Raw genomic sequence first — 16,172 nt, forward strand, 5'->3', positions numbered from 1 at the left:
TCCGAACACTCGACATATCTCGTTGAACGCATATCCCGACAGACTAAACTCTGTTTCGTGTTCTCTTCTTCTTGATTCTAAGTCAGCTATCGTATTTTCTTCAGAACGGATATAGGAAGCAAAGATCTACAGATTTCTTTGCTCGCACCAGATCCAAATATCCTTAGCGAGTTTACTAAGGTTTTTGTACCGCGTGCCACCCATCCGATTAATATACGCAATAGCTGTCGTATTATCGACCCTCAATAGTAGGTTACAATCTCTCAAATCTTTCGCGAAACATTTAAGCCCAAAGAACGCCGCGAGAAGCTCCAAGTAATTAATCTGGTGTTTCCTATCCTCCTCATCCCAATGTCCGTAGGATTTCTCATCTTCACAGCTTACACTCCAACCTGATTGGGACGCGTCTGAAAAAATCCCCGTTTCGTAATTTTCTATCTCAATAGGATTATTTGCCGACATGATGTTTGATTTCCACCAAACTAGATCCTCTCTAATATTATTTGATAGGATCATTGTCTTTTCAAAATTGTCGTTATTCGCTATCAATGCTAGCATCTTTTCCCTTTCAAGGCTCTTCATGTACACCCAACCGTAGCGTACCGCTCGACAGCATGCCGCGAGTGTTCCAACAAATGACGCGAATTCCCGTATCGTGCATGAGTGTAATTTTTCAAATTTTTGGATATCGGACAGTACCTTGATTCTTTTGGAATCGGGGAGCTCGATTAGCATCCTTTTAGAATTTAGTTGAAATCCTAGATATTTTCGAATCCTTGAAGGTTCGAGCTGACTTTTCTCCTCATTAATCACAAAACCTAACTTCTGTAATAGATCGCGAGTTTCATCTCGATTCTTTAGGCAAAGTTGATAAGAGTTACCGATTAAAAGAAGATCATCTAGGTATGTAACGGAGATGTGTCCCAACTTTCTTAGATAAGCTACCACCGGTCTCATAATTTTCGTGAATATGTAAGGCGCGATATTCAGTCTAAAGGGAAGGCAACAAAACTCAAAGAGTTTTCCCCTAAACCTAAAACGTAAGTATTTCCGGTGCGATTTTTTAATCGGGACGACATAATATGCGTCTTTCAGGTCTAGCGTTACCATAAATGAATCCTGACGCAAAAGATCTCTCGCTGTCCGGATATCCTCTAATTTGTAGTGCTCTGTCTCTAAGAATTTGTTTAATTCTTTCAAGTTCAAAATAAAACGATTAGTGCCGTCCGCTTTCGGCGTAAGAAAAATTGGTGATATGAATTCTCCTTGGGCGCTCTCACATTTCTCAATCGCCCCCTTTCTCAGTAATTCTTCAAGTTGTTCTGATATTTGTGATATTTCTACAGGCGACCAGTCCGTCTCTCTTGAAATCGATTTTTGACAAATTGTTTCCTCTAACGGTAGCTCTATTCCCGATATCCATTCTAAGACAACCGCGTCCGTGGTGATTTCTTCCCATTTTGTATAGAAATATCTAAGACGCCCGGCAAATTTCCTTACCGGATCTAATAACGTTTCTTCTGGGGATATCGATCGTGTCTCGGGTATCGATCGTGTTCCGACTTCTGGTATCCCGAGTGTCGCTGACCGTAAGGTTTCTTTTGTCCGCCCGTCGTCGTAGACTGTCGTTTGCGACTGGGTAGTACTTTCGGTGTTGTCTTGCTCAGTCCTTTAGCGGAATGCTCTAGCGTCTTCGCCGTCTTAAGGTTCTCTTCCAACTGCTTCCCGAAGAGCCACTCATCCACGACTGTAGCTTTAAGGGCTTCTCTAACCGATGCATTAAGGTTAGGGAGGATCAGGGCTCTCCTCGTGAGAGTCTCCTCCCGTTGTAGATCTACTAGCAACCTTCCTATATCGCTCAATCTTTCCAGAAGTGTTAATTTATCGACGGACTGACCTTTCAGTAAATCCGATAAAGTTGTCCCCAATACAGCCAGGCAGACGGTTACTTTCTCTTGCTTGTCAACTAAGCGAGTGTCTCTGGTTATGAATGCTTTATTGAGAGAAGCTTTTACCTCGGGATTTATCTTGGGTGGATTTATGGACAAGCAATTCTCTGGTGTTCCGTATTTCTTCAACAGCAAGGATTTTTCTTCCTTTGAAAGACCGGCTTTGAAGAGATCTGTCTATCTTAGTACGATTTATTCGAATATCGGGGCTCCGAGTGGTTTGTCAACTGCCACGCGCTCTCCTAGTGCTTTGAGAACGTTCTCGTCGACCTGGTTCGTCTCTAGCGGTTGATCCTCGGATCTACGCCGGTACGAAACAGGCTTAACCTGTACGCCCGGCCTGCGCATCTTGTTTGCGTCGGGTCGAACTCCTGTTCGTGCAAACGTGGCCCCGGATTTAATCCGGTACGAAACAGGCCTAACCTGTTCGTGTGGCCTACGCATCTTGTCTGCGTCCGGTCGGACTACTGTCCGCAGCCCCGGATCTAATCCGGTACGTAACAGGCCTAACCTGTACGTGTGGCCTACGCATCTTGCTTGCGTCCGGTCGAACTCCTGATCGTGCAGACGCGGCCCCGGACCTAGTCCGGTACGTAAGAGGCCTAACCTGTACGTGTGGTCTATGCGTGTCGTAATCTTGATAACCTCGTCAACTTACTGCGATTGATGTTTTTTATTTGTCTCTTCAGACGTCGAAATCGTTTTTTCCATCTATTCTCCTTTTCCTCGTCGTGTTCAATCGACCGTTTTCTGCTTTTCTTACCCATATTTGTTATCTGGAAAATAAACGCGTGTGGTCTATTTGGCACAAAAAATTGGAATGAAGCATAAAACGCGTCGCAGGAGCGCCATCGTAGCGGGGAAAAAGTTTTATTTTACTATTAACCTGTGGTAACATTGGCATGGAGAGGCGGGTACTACTGGGTGATCTTGAGGAAGAGGAGCGAAATACAATGACCTGTGTTAGAGTTAATAGTAGGTTGACCACAAATTAATAGCTGGGTGATCGAAATTTGGGATGGTAATCCAATATGGTGGACAAGAAACTGCATTTACGCACCGCAAACTACTGACAATTGACCGGATCTACTTGAAAATGGTTGTGCGAGTGGTTCATGGACTGTATATGACAAATCCGATCCCAAAGAAGCAAAATCCAAAATGGCAATGATCGAAATCCAGGATGATGGTCCAATATGACGGCCAATCCACTCTGTATTGTAAATCACTGGAAATTCAGCAGAACTCAAGTAGCGTTTTTCAGACGAGTGTGAAGTTTGCCGCCCGAGCCGAAGACGAAGGCAGCAAATCACACGAGTCTGAAAAAGCTTTCGACCCGAGGTGAACACAATATTTTTTACAACATTTTTACGGAAAGTTCGACCTCCATGCCTAAAGAGGGGCGAGAGTGGTCAATTTTACGCCAGGACGGCCATAGCGGGCGGAAAGTGCTTACTTTCCACCCGCTATAAACAAAGAGGTAAGTTGCTACTTTCTTCCCTAGGGAGGAAAGTGATTACTTTCCGCTCGCTATGGCCGCCCTGGCGTGAAATTGACCACTTTCGCCACTCTCTACAGGCATGGAAAGTCGAATTTTTCGTGGAGGTGTTGTGAAAAGGGTTTTTCCCTAGGTGTCAAATCCATTTTTATGAATCCAGTTTTATAATTCGAATTTTGAGTGAATCTGCTGAATTTCCAATGATTTACAATACAGAGTGGATCGGCTGTCATATTGGATCACGATCCTGGATTTTGATCATCGCCATTTTGGATTTTGCTTCTTTGGGATCGGATTTGTCATATACAGTCCATGAACCACCCGCACAACCATTTTCAAGTGGATCCGGTCAATTGTCAGTAGTTTGCGGTGCGTAAATGCAGTTAGTTTCTGGCCACCATATTGGATTACCATCCCAAATTTCGATCACCGAGCTACTTATTTGTGGTCAACTTACTATTAATTCTAACACAGGTCATTTTAGAGCTGTTTTAATCACGATTTTCTTCGTTTTCTAATAGTTTCATTGAAGCCGTTAATGGATTTCACATGTTTCGGTCGCCATTTTGGTACCGCCACATTGAATTCTGCAAAGTTGCACACGGCTTTTGATAGCTCTTACTCATAGCTACCTCTAGGCGCAAGGTAGTTTTTCTGCAATGAAAACAATTATGAGCAGGCCGGTGGCCCGGTTGACAAATTTTGCCCTTTATATAAATATTTATATGTAATGTCACGGCTTTTTGCACTCCCGGAGCGGTCCGGGGCGTGTGCCGGATCAAAAGGGGAAAAGGAGAGAAAGGTGATAGGCCTCTCCGGTGATTCTCTCGCACCTTCGACACTCCGCGAAACGAGCTTAAGGTTGGGCGCCAGACGCGTTAATTCGCGTCCGCGAAATCGCTAAGAACCAAAAGAGAGACGCAAAACGAACGAAGTCGGTGTGCAAGGGAATTGCTAGCTCGACCTAAGAGCAGGGCGGGATTAATTAAGGGCATCGCGATGTCCAGCGGGATGACACGTAAATCATAACTTCAATCCGCTAACAAATAAAAAGTAACATTTATTGCGTAATCAATTTAAAGAAAATAATAAAGGCCAATTTGGCTTCCATTAATAACTCGAGTAGATCGTTGATAACGATCGTTGATGGGCGTCAATCTTTGAATAACACGGAAAGAATACATGGACGCCAGGAAAACACGGAAAATTACGCTGATTTAATAAGCGCGCGGAAGGCGCCGGTATTACGCAAGATAATACTAACAGAAACTAAATTCACGAATAAATAATATGAAAAGGAAACTAACTTCCCGAAGGCTTCAAATTAATAGAGCCGGCGACATCGGCAAAACATAATCGGAGTAACGTGAAATAATATTGCGTGGACTGGCACGACATGGTCGCGCGTCACGCTTTGAGCGCGTGAACGCAAGGGCCCAAGGCCGTGCAGAGATTTTGTCGCTAATAATCTTAATCTAACGCAAGGAATAATCGTAGTCTACCGCAAATAATAATCTTAACCTAGTGGGAATAATATTCTTAATCTAAGGCGAATAATCTTCTTAAGATAACGCGAATAACATCTGGACGTAACTAATCAGTCGGGGTGATCCGTATTTTACCGTCATTTATCACGCGAATAACGTCCCAACGCCAGGAGTCAATCGGCGCGAACAATATTCTCACGCAAATAATATGTCGACGCGGACGATATTCTCACGCAGTTATTATCCTACGTACGTGCTCGAAAGCAAGACTCAGGCGCGAACAATACGGCAAGGCCGGTAACATCAGGACGCAATCACGGGAATAATGTCTCGGCACAACCGATACCGCGTAGATAATCTAAGTGTCCGGACGCGAATCGCGAGCGACGTAATTACCAGCGCGAACAACCGTTTGACGCAATTAATACTATCACGCGATTAATATTCGGCCGGGTGAATTACTACGCACAACGCGGCACGCGGACGTGAACGCGAAGGGCGTGAAAAATGGCGTACTCGCGATATCGAACGTCGTTATCGGCGCTTTTACCGCGATCTCCAGGAGTCGTAAATTTCGGTCGCGATCCCACGGCCACGAGACCATTCCAGTGCCCCTCGCTTTCGTTATCGATCGCTAAGTACGCCTTGTCGAATACGTTAATTAGCGCGAATCATCCCGAGCGAGAGCGCGACCCGGGGAGCAGTGTCGTGGCTTTACATAAAAGATTATCGAGGCAACTTTACCGTAGGTCGATTCCCTCCTGAGGGTCCTCGTCGTCGTCCTAAGGGCCGAACGGATCACCGCCAGGAATCGTACACGCTTCCAAATGCGACTCAATTAGACAAGGCAGAAGGCGAAGTTACGTGCGTCGGCGATCGAGAACGGCTCAAGAATACTCCCGAAATTTTGCTCGATGGCGGAATCGATAGCGTACCCCACCCCGGGCGTACGCGGCCCCGCGACGCTATCGCGCGGACCAATAGGGGATGAGCTCGCAGGCTCGCGGTGTCTCCTCGCACAGGGCCGTTAGTCACGGTTTTTCGCAGGGCGCTCGACGGCCCTTCGTTCGCGCGGTGATTTTCCGGGATTCTTCCCGGCAGCGGACGGGACGTGATTGCTTCCGTGTTTCTCCTTTTCGGTCCGGGGATGGTGGCCATCCATCCCGGAATCCGTTCAGTAGCGTAAGGAGGGCAGGTGAGCTGATTTTTGCCCCGGCGTCCCGGGGCCCTGCCTGTACGGATCCGCCCGTCGCTATGTCACGCGCCGCGCGCGTATTTTCTCGCGCTCCCCTGCGCTCGGCGGCCCGCGAGCATCATCGAAATTCGCTTGCCGTCGTCTGATCTTTTCTCGCCTCTGTCCTTGTCGTCGACTCCGTTTTTCCGTGATTCTCAACATCGTCTCAGGAACTCCGGTTTTCGGCTCGGTGAGGCGCCGCGCAAATGATACAAAAATAAAAAGAAGGAATTAGCATAACGCAACGCGATTAGAATAGGCCCCCTGGAGATCTCGCAGCAATTCATTGAACCGTCCTCGGGCATAAAAGGTTAACCTGCGCCTTGTGACGGCGACGGGGCGCTGCAACGGTGCAGCGAAACTGCCACGTCACAGTAAATACTGTTTTTTTATTTTTGATATAACAATATAAATAAATATATGTAAACTTATATACATTCGATCGAACATCCGTGCGTCCTCGTCAACGCGAATCGTTACTTCCAGACAAGGCGGCGCTCTATCGATGATATTCCCTAGCTACGGACAAAACTTGAATTTGCAACAAGTCACAGACTCCTTTCAATTTGGAAATTTTATCCATTGCGTTTTTTATAAACAAATCACGTCACTATATAACTCGAAAGACTACTGTGGTTGGACTACGCACAAGTCTAGCCTCGAGTCCTTATATGTATCGAGAATGTGCAATCAAATAAGGATGTGCGATCGAAGAAGGGATGTGCAATCAAAGAAGGATATTGCGCGATAAAAACTATTTATAATGTTGATATATATAAAAATAGCGTTTTGCATAGACAAAGAGAAATTGCGTTTTTTTTTATCAAACCGACCAAAGTCCACCGGAATCGCCGACGCATTTTTTCACCCCGAGACCCCCGCCGCCACCTGTCCGCGCTATCGCTAACGAGCATCCCACGTAGACCGCGCGTCGCAATCGCATTCATATCGCGACGCACCGTCATCGCCAATTAAAGAAGCAGGATATTGTGTAATAAAAATCTATTTTAAAAAATTATCCTTTGCACAGAGGAAGAAATGCATTTTTGATCAAACGGACTCACCCGCCGGAGTTGACGCATTTCATCCGCCCCGAGACCCCGTCGCCACCTGTCCGCGCAACGAGCGTCACCGCGTAGACCGCGCGTGGCGATCGCGCTCATATCGCGAGACGCCGTTATCGCAGTTCCGCCGTTTCTCTCGCTCTCTCTCGTTCTCGACGATGTGGCTCGCGCGCGTAATCGCGTTAACCGCGTGTTTTATCACCGCAAGGTGCATCAATTCCACGGACAAGAATTACGCACATACGATCGATTACCTGCAGAAATACGGATATCTGACCAAAGATGTGGACGCGTTTCCGGCTTAGAGACGAAACGACGTTCTTCGCAACGCCATCGAGGAATAATAATCGAGATTAAGCGACCCAACTGGCCAATTTCTATTTATTCATTCGTCTCACAACGTTTCGACCCCGATTGGGTCCTTCTCAAGTGAGATTATACATAATTACGCAATAATATCATGCGTCGCAAGACGTTGCGCCCAAACCACATCATGCAAACCCAACGCCGTTCGGAAAATAACCCGGGTAAGATAAAATGAACTCGCTAGTTGCGTTCGGAAATGCTGAGTAGAGTTGTTTGAATACACCTCGGGGTCGTCTTTTCAACCTCTAAATTTTCAGGGGTTAACAGAGTAACTCCTACTATTTTGGCGCTAATAACGAAGCAAAGAAAATGGATCAGACCGAGACGACCGAGACCACTATAATTAACAGTCTAATATCTGGGCGTTATGTCCCTTATTGCTTAGAAAATGGTGAATTCGTCATTCAAGATGATATAATGTTAATAATTGATCGACACGGTAATTGTCCTAATCGATTTTCCAATATTTCGAAAACTTCAGGAAGCATCCAAAAATGATGCCGAAATTGTCGAGAAGTGTAACGAGAAATTACGTTTTCAACATAACCTTCTATACGCATAGGTTTTTGCTGTTTTCCTCGGATTCGTTGCATATTTTCAATTGAAAATTCTTCCTCAAAATTATCATCACCTTCACTTTCATATTCTATTTTATTTATAGTTCTCATTGTTAGAAACGGGCAATAAGAATCGTGAAGAGATTGTGTATAAGAACATTGTTGATGTAAGTGGCAATTCGGTAGAATGCTCACAGATGGCGTCGTCTTACAGTTCCCTAGTTATCTTTAGCGTTCAGTGTTTTGCGAGCGCTGCGACGACCACGTTGCGCCCCAGCGCCGGAAAAAGGCACGGACCGACGATACTGCGCAAGCGTGAGTGTGTCGGGACGGGCGTGAAGCCCGCCGAACAAGCAATCGTCTTCCGGCTAGCGAGGCGTACAATCACGTTCTTTACATCGGCTTCGTATATTCGTATAATTGCAACGCGATTGAAATCCGCCAGACTATTGAGTCTGAGACAGATCACGAGGACGTCTCCGTAATATCAGAGGAAGCATTGCAGCCCTACTCAGAGGCGATTGAAAGTACCTCGCTCGATACGACTGAAGGAAGGACGAACTTAGCCATTGCGACGTGGCCTCGTTGAAACGGAACGAAGCGGCCATCTTGGACATTGCGACGTGGCATCGTTAAAAAGAAACAAAGCGGCCATCTTATCCATTGGAGAAGGTTCTTACGGTTTTGGTCAATGACCATCATTACAATTATCACCGGCGGATGCAATCAGGTAACTTACGGTTTTGGTCGATGACCATCATTATTATTTATCACCGGCGGATGCAATCAGGTAAAATATTGAACTCGTGTAACTTAGAGATCACATGCGAGATTAATCGGCAACTCTCAATCGGATTATGATGAACGCAAGGTCATCATAAAATGTGAAGGATATCGTCCTCGCATAAGGCACGGAGCGATGGATATCGTCCTCGCATAAGGCACGGCGCGATGGATATCGTCCTCGCATAAAACACGGGACGATGGATTGTATCCTCGCATAAAGGATACGTAGCTAACTAAATATTTCGGAATTAATTATTGGTCTGAGCTCGGTAGAACTTAAAGTCATTTTGAATGGTGGCAATCTTCGAATAAAGTCATTGATTATCGATGTGTAGTAATTGAACTTGCATTATCGATGCACACGTTACTCGGATATTTACGCATAGTTGTATTATCTTGCATTATTGATGCACACATGATTCGAATATTCACGCATAGTCTGTATCATCTTAACGAATATTGCGATTCAACCCGTGGTAATTTGCCAGCTATTAACGTTTACGAAACAACGTATTACATACAAAAAGTTAATTATCATTTAATTGCGTTCGCTATTCATTTGTCGAATTATGTCTGCTACTCACTTGAAATACTTATATAACTGGATTGACTGCGGAAGTTACTGTATCAATTAATAGAAAGAAAGTGCATTATATTGAAGTTATAGAATCTCACACAATATTATATAAACCTAAACATTCTCTCGATTGCTTTACTTTCCATATGTTTATTTGCTTACTTGTTAAGTGAGAGATATATATACATCTAACGATTATTTACGACGAATTACTAGTTGACACAGTACTTCAACTTATTCATGCTTTGTATATTCTCGCTATATTTATGTAATGTGTTTTGAATAATATGTTTAACTTGTATGATCCTTTCTTCAAACAGATTTAAGTAATGAAATCACTTGACTGTTTTTTCTGATAAGATGCAAATACTGGAAATCTGAGTTCTTACAATCATTTATGATGAGAGATTGACTTCTTGTAGTGACACATGAGAAAGGATTATGCATTTATAATTCAACATTATCTTATTTTGTATTGATGCTATGTGTTCTCTGTACAACATTTATTACGATATATTCATAGATTATAACATAAATGCCATGGAAATACACAATCTCTTTACCGACGTAACAACAAGAAAAGTGTCGTTCCCTTTTCTATAATTCTTGAGCTCAGGCTCCTGCGCGAGCTTGTACGTTTTAAACACTCATCAATATTTCAAATAGCTTTTGACTAGCTATTGCTGCAGAAATCAGTATACGTATTACTTTACTCAATACGGTCGGAAAGTCGTTCAACTCGATACTACTCCAGATGAGTTATTGGTGTTACCCCCAATAACCTTACTCTATCCAACGAGTTGAATTTCTGAATGCACTCCGGGACGTCGAGCAGAGCGACCTTGAACGAGTTCAAACGAGTTTGAACGCGTCCGAACGCGCGAAAAAAATTAATCGGGCAGGATTTCCGCGCGCGACCGATAACGCGGATCCGCCGATCCGAGCGCCCCCTCGGAGCGTCCGGGTTCGACGATCCCCCCCTACCCGGTGCCAACGTTGCGGCGCGAAATTCCCCATCACCCGCCTAGGGAATTTACGTCTTTCAGGTTACCAAGTTACACGACAGTTTCCCGAAAAAGTAGAGAGGATAATGTTGGTACCAACGAAAATCCCTAAGGGATTTGTAATAATTTCTACGGATTTGTAACACTGTTAAAGTAGTATAGCCACGATCGTATACACAAGTGCTTGCTCCTGCTAGTAAAGCCAGGGCCATCGTCGAAGAAGCGCGGAAAGCTCCACTCCTCGTCGGTTCTATTGTTCGGCGGATCGTGCGTGTTGGCCGCGTTTAACCGTGCTCCTTCCGTGCGCGCCGCCTCCACGTACATCGGCTACGTCGTCGCGTTGTCCGCTGGCACGTATACGCCGCGTGAAATAATAAACGGCTACGTGCTGGCCACGTGCTAGCCACGTGCCGGCCAAGCATCTGGGCGAACGAGCTAACTCGAGTGTGAGTGTACGTGCATGCGTGCGTTGGCAATGCAGATCTGGCAGATCAGCGACGGCGGTCGGCGGTCGGCCTCCCAGACACAGCGGGCACTCTTCACTTGCGCGCTCACGGATTTCTGTTACACGGTTGAAACGTATGTATACTTATAATACATATCACTTACAATTAAGTTTCAATGATGAACATATCGTATATAACATATCAAAATACACAAGTATTTTCCATTTTATCGTTTCTAACTTTAGGTTTCTGCTCACATCGTATCTGCGTAAAATTTATTGTCAAATATCAAATATCGCGCTTTATCCATACATTTTCGTTATGCTTTTGTTTTTCCCGATTGTCATTTTACAATCTAACCGTGTCGCACTATTTATTATATTGTTGCCCAAAGTCACAGTGCGCGCATTTGTTGATATGTCAAAAAAAAACAAAATACAGTTTTGCGAGAATCCAAGAGACAAAAATAGTGGAATATGAAGGATATCATTTCCATCTCAATAAATTCTACGCACATACGATGTGAGCAGAAACCATCAACAGAGTGAAATTAATTAAAAGATTATAATGTAGAAAAATTATTGATAACATTTTTTTTACTCATTTACACAATCAGCATAAAAAAACATTGGATTATATTTGATGTATTTAATTGTAAATAATGTTCTCGTAGGTATTACGAATGGAGTTTTCGCAAGAACAAAGATGTGCACTGCTTAGCACGACTAAAAATTGTAAATGGTCAATATATTTTAAGCGAAAGACACAAGGAGCACGAAAAACCACTTCAATTGAATGTCATTAAACAAGAAATTAAAGCATCACAATCTTTTGAAACAACGAGAGAAATAAAAAATAGAATTATCTCAAAGTGAGTTAGAAATAATAAAATAGAAAATAATAAATTGTTGTAATAAAGACTAGCTGCTATATTTATAATTCGTAATTTGTACATTTATTTCTAGATACTATCATTTACTGGATTTGACAAACATTGCAAACGTGAAAAAATCAATAGAACGTCATAGAAAAAAAAATATTGGACGGATTCCACAAAATCTCGACGAATTACGTAATTGCTTGAAAAACGAAAATTGGAAGCAATTTCTGAAAATGGATGAAACAGATTCATTTTTTGTACATTTTGTCATTAAAAATAATGCAACAAAAGCAGTAATTTTATTGACAAAACTTTGTCAAATTCGATTACAAATGTTATTAATAAAAAATTAACCGTTTTTGTTGATGGGACGTTTGCCACTGTACCCCAACTCTAAAAAATACCAATTGTCAATTGTGGACAATTGTCATTAGACACGATAATAGAGTAAGCAAAACAATTATTCATTAGTTTATCCTTTAAGTAATTAGTTCCTTTAATCGCAATAAGCACTCTATATTGTGTGTAAATATATCATTAAATATAATTGTTTTTAAATTTTTCAGACATTTCCAATTGTATATGCCATAATGGAAGGACGCACAGTACAAAGTTACGTAAATGTGTTAAGGAAAGTCACGAATGTTCTGAAAATAATACCTGACACAGTAATATCTGACTTTGAAAAAGTCGAACGAAAAGCTTTACACACAGTTTTCCCCAGCGCTACAATCATTGACTGCTTCTTCCATTACAGTCAAGTAATAAAAAATAACAATACACTTAATTAGCATGAAATGCATGTCAATTTTAATCGTGTTAATTTCTCATTACAGGCGTTAGTACAAAAGGCTGACAAATATGGCATACTAAAAGGTGCCAATAATGAATTGGGTTGGGGTGCAACGAAATTACTAATATCTTTGGCTTTTTTACCACACACATTAATAGAAGAAGGCTTCGAATTGATATCTACAATTATTTTCAACGATTGCACGTATTTGCAGTCATTTTTTCATTATTATAAACAGACATAGATAAACGGCTTTAAGCCCGATTTCTTCTCTGTTTTCCAACAAGTACATAGAACTAACAATGTCTCCGAAAGACACAACCGAGAATCGATCAGAACTGAAAAAACACACGACAATTGTAGAATTTTTAGGTATATAGTGAACGCCTCTTTTTGCAAACATTTTTCCCCACACTATTTTTATTATTCTTAAAATACAATATTTTTTACAGTTTACCTTTCTGAGCACCAAAAGCGTATTCGGAGTTTCGCGAGGCACCTGAAATTTTGGACACGAACGATACGGAAAACTCAGAAAGAAAGAGATGATAACATATTACAAATTTGGAATGAAATAGAAAATAATGAAAATTTGGACCTTCTATTAATTTTATATAAATTATCAGGACTAGTAGGAAAATAATTTTCAAGTAAATTCATAAACATTTTAATACTCCCTATTCTTACTTTAATTATTGTTTCCTAGACTTGTGATTTCTTCGTTTCCACTCCCAAACCCCATCCTTGCAAAAGCCAATATGGGCAACACATTCTGTTTGCTGAAAGATAAACATACACTAGTCAGCAGACTACATAAAGTGGCAATGAATATCAAACAGGTCTGTCGAAAGCGTCGCGTGTATGTGTGTGTGTGTGTGTGTGTGTGTGTGTGTGCGTGCGTGTGCGTGTGCGTGTGCGTGTGCGCGTGCGCGTGTGTGTGTGTGTGTGTGTGTGTGTGTGTGTGTGTGTGTGTGTGTGTGTGCATAACATCTACAATTTAATATAGTCAGGATAGTCAGGATAAAATAATCGATTTTATTAGTTTATCCTGACTATATCAAATTGTAGATGTTATATGCATACACACACGCGCGCGCGCGCGCGCCAAAAGAGGGCCGTCGGCCCCCGGCTCCCCCGCACCCGCCCCGCCGGTAGGCAGCGTGGACCTTGCTTTACAACTTAAAGTACATGCTAAGTTGTAAAGCGAAATTATAAAGTACATGCATGGGGAGGGGGGTGCAGAGGAGCAAAGCCCTCCCGTCCACGCATGTACTTTGATATATTATATAAGATATATTCACCATATGAAAGCTAACAATAAGTGATATGCATTCTATAAGTATAGCGGTATACAATAATGGAAAATAGAAATACCGAATATTACATAAAAATCTTAAAACAAATAACAAATACTGTCTTTTCATTATCACGCATGTATCAAAAAAGTTTGATTATTTTGTATTCGTGCACGTATATTTTGGAAAAGACTTCCTCTGGGTAACTAACAGATTACTACTTACGCAGTGCTAATAATCTACAAAAATTAAATTGTGTTGCCTAGGGATTTTCGTTAGTACCAACATTATCCCCTCTACTTTTTCGGGAAACTGTCGTGTAACTGGTTACCACAACTGTCATCTGTCATCTGTCATCTGTACTGTCATCTGATTGGACAGCCTCGAGTTTGTTCTCAAATCTGATTGGACAGCGATAAGAACTTGTCCAGTTACTAGTAAATCGCGTGGGGAATTTTCCCCCCGCAGTTCCCCCTGATGAACCTATACTCTTCCCCTCGACCCCCTCACCCATCTCTTACGGCGTTCCCATCGCGTGCGCGCGGCCCGCCTCGCTTCCCCTCGGAAGTACCCGGGGGCAGATGTATAGACTCTTCATCTACTTAGAGCCAGAATAAAAAGTTTGCAGGACAGTCCGTCGACTCTAACCGCATCAGATTTGATTCGTAGCAGAGCTTTTGTTACAGCTCTATCTTCAATGTTGCTCCAGTAAAATTTTGAGTCTTCGTAATTTTCTCGCCGAGATAGACGGGGTGGTAACCCATTTAACGGAAACAATGGTTTTTTTTTTCAAATGGCTGCCATTTTGTTTTCCGGGGGTTTTTTAAAAATCGGAAAACTATAAGGCCCCCCAAATTTAGTCTAGTTTAATAAATTTTTTGTGTTTTTTGTTTCAGATTAGCTGGCAAGGCTGTGGAGCGCTTCGCGCGCATAAACTCACGTCGTTTGTAGCTTCATGACGTGGAAGCAAGAGCCGTTTATTTGACATAAAAAAATAATTTCTTATGTAACAGTACAAAAATAAAACCCCTTAAATTCATTTATTTTATATAAAAAAAAATTTCTGAAATTCGTGCATTTTTTGTGCCTCTGAACGGTTATCTCCCCTTAAACTCGCACCATTGCCGAAATAAAAAAATACGTGTCGATTATTTTTCGATGTTCTACAAGTATGCCAAGTTTCATTAAAATCGGTGAGTTACACTTCCGTAAGTCTCCTCGTCAGAATCGGACCTCGTGCGATTTCGAGAGGGGGATGGTACTGAGGGTGAGGTCTTAATTTAATGAAAGAAACATTGAGTTTATCTTAGAAATAAATAGAACATTTATTACAAATTAACATAGAATTTACTAATGACATTGAGTAAAGAGAATCAGGCAATCGTACAAATAATAAATAAATCCAGATAAAGGGTAAATGTATGAAATGTAGGTGTAACATGTGTGTGTACTTCTCGCGGGTGTTACAAGAGTGCGGGGGTGATCGGGCAGGATTTTTGAAGGAAAAACCTACTTGAAAATGAACATCCTGCCCGCTATTATTACAATCGGAGTCAGAAGTGAGATTACATGAATTTAGCTAAGTGTAGTGTATGTGTGTAAATTAATTAGGTTAAAACGTATAAGAATTAAATAGATAAAATTTATTTTATACTTATTAATCCAAGGTTATCACCTCGGGTTCGCCTACTTCCTCGAGAACCACAACGGTCGAGGCGGTCGACAGCGTCGGGGATGGTCCTCTGGAAGCCGTGAGGGAGGTGGAATCGGGAAGTTCCCCGGGGCGAACTGGGGAATATGAAGGTTCGGAGCAGGGGGGAAGAGTCAGGGGTATCGGGGAGCACGCGACGGTGGTTCTCCCGGAAGAGCTGGTGGAGGCGACGGAGTGGCGAGTCGCAGAGGACCGGCGTTGACTTGTTCCTGCGAATTCAACCTCCCTTTGCGCCCGCTTGTTCCGACGATTCCTTTCGTGTTTCGCGGCGTTTCGCGACTTCTTGTGGGTGGGACCGCCCAAATCCACTACAAGTTAGCGGATTGTTAAATATTAAAGTCCGCTAACTGCGGGGAAGTCACCTCGGGTTTTGGAGATTAAAGAAATCAAAAAAATACCCCGAGTCCACCGACGAGTCAGCTAACTCGAAGTAATAGAGAAAGATTATTCTGAGTCCACCGATGAGGCAGCTAACCCGAAATAATAGAGATTATTCCTCGTCCACTGATAACTCAACTAATTCGG

The 16,172-nt window shown here is 42.7% G+C and overlaps 1 pseudogene; it reads left to right on the plus strand.

Annotated features, from left to right (window-relative positions):
- The first annotated feature begins 3,132 nt into the window (after window positions 1-3,132).
- On the plus strand, window positions 3,133-14,820 carry LOC139820401 (uncharacterized; annotated as a pseudogene).
- The last annotated feature ends 1,352 nt before the right edge of the window (window positions 14,821-16,172 follow it).

This window comes from Temnothorax longispinosus, chromosome 10, assembly GCF_030848805.1.
Source record: "Temnothorax longispinosus isolate EJ_2023e chromosome 10, Tlon_JGU_v1, whole genome shotgun sequence".
Lineage (NCBI taxonomy): Eukaryota > Metazoa > Arthropoda > Insecta > Hymenoptera > Formicidae > Temnothorax > Temnothorax longispinosus.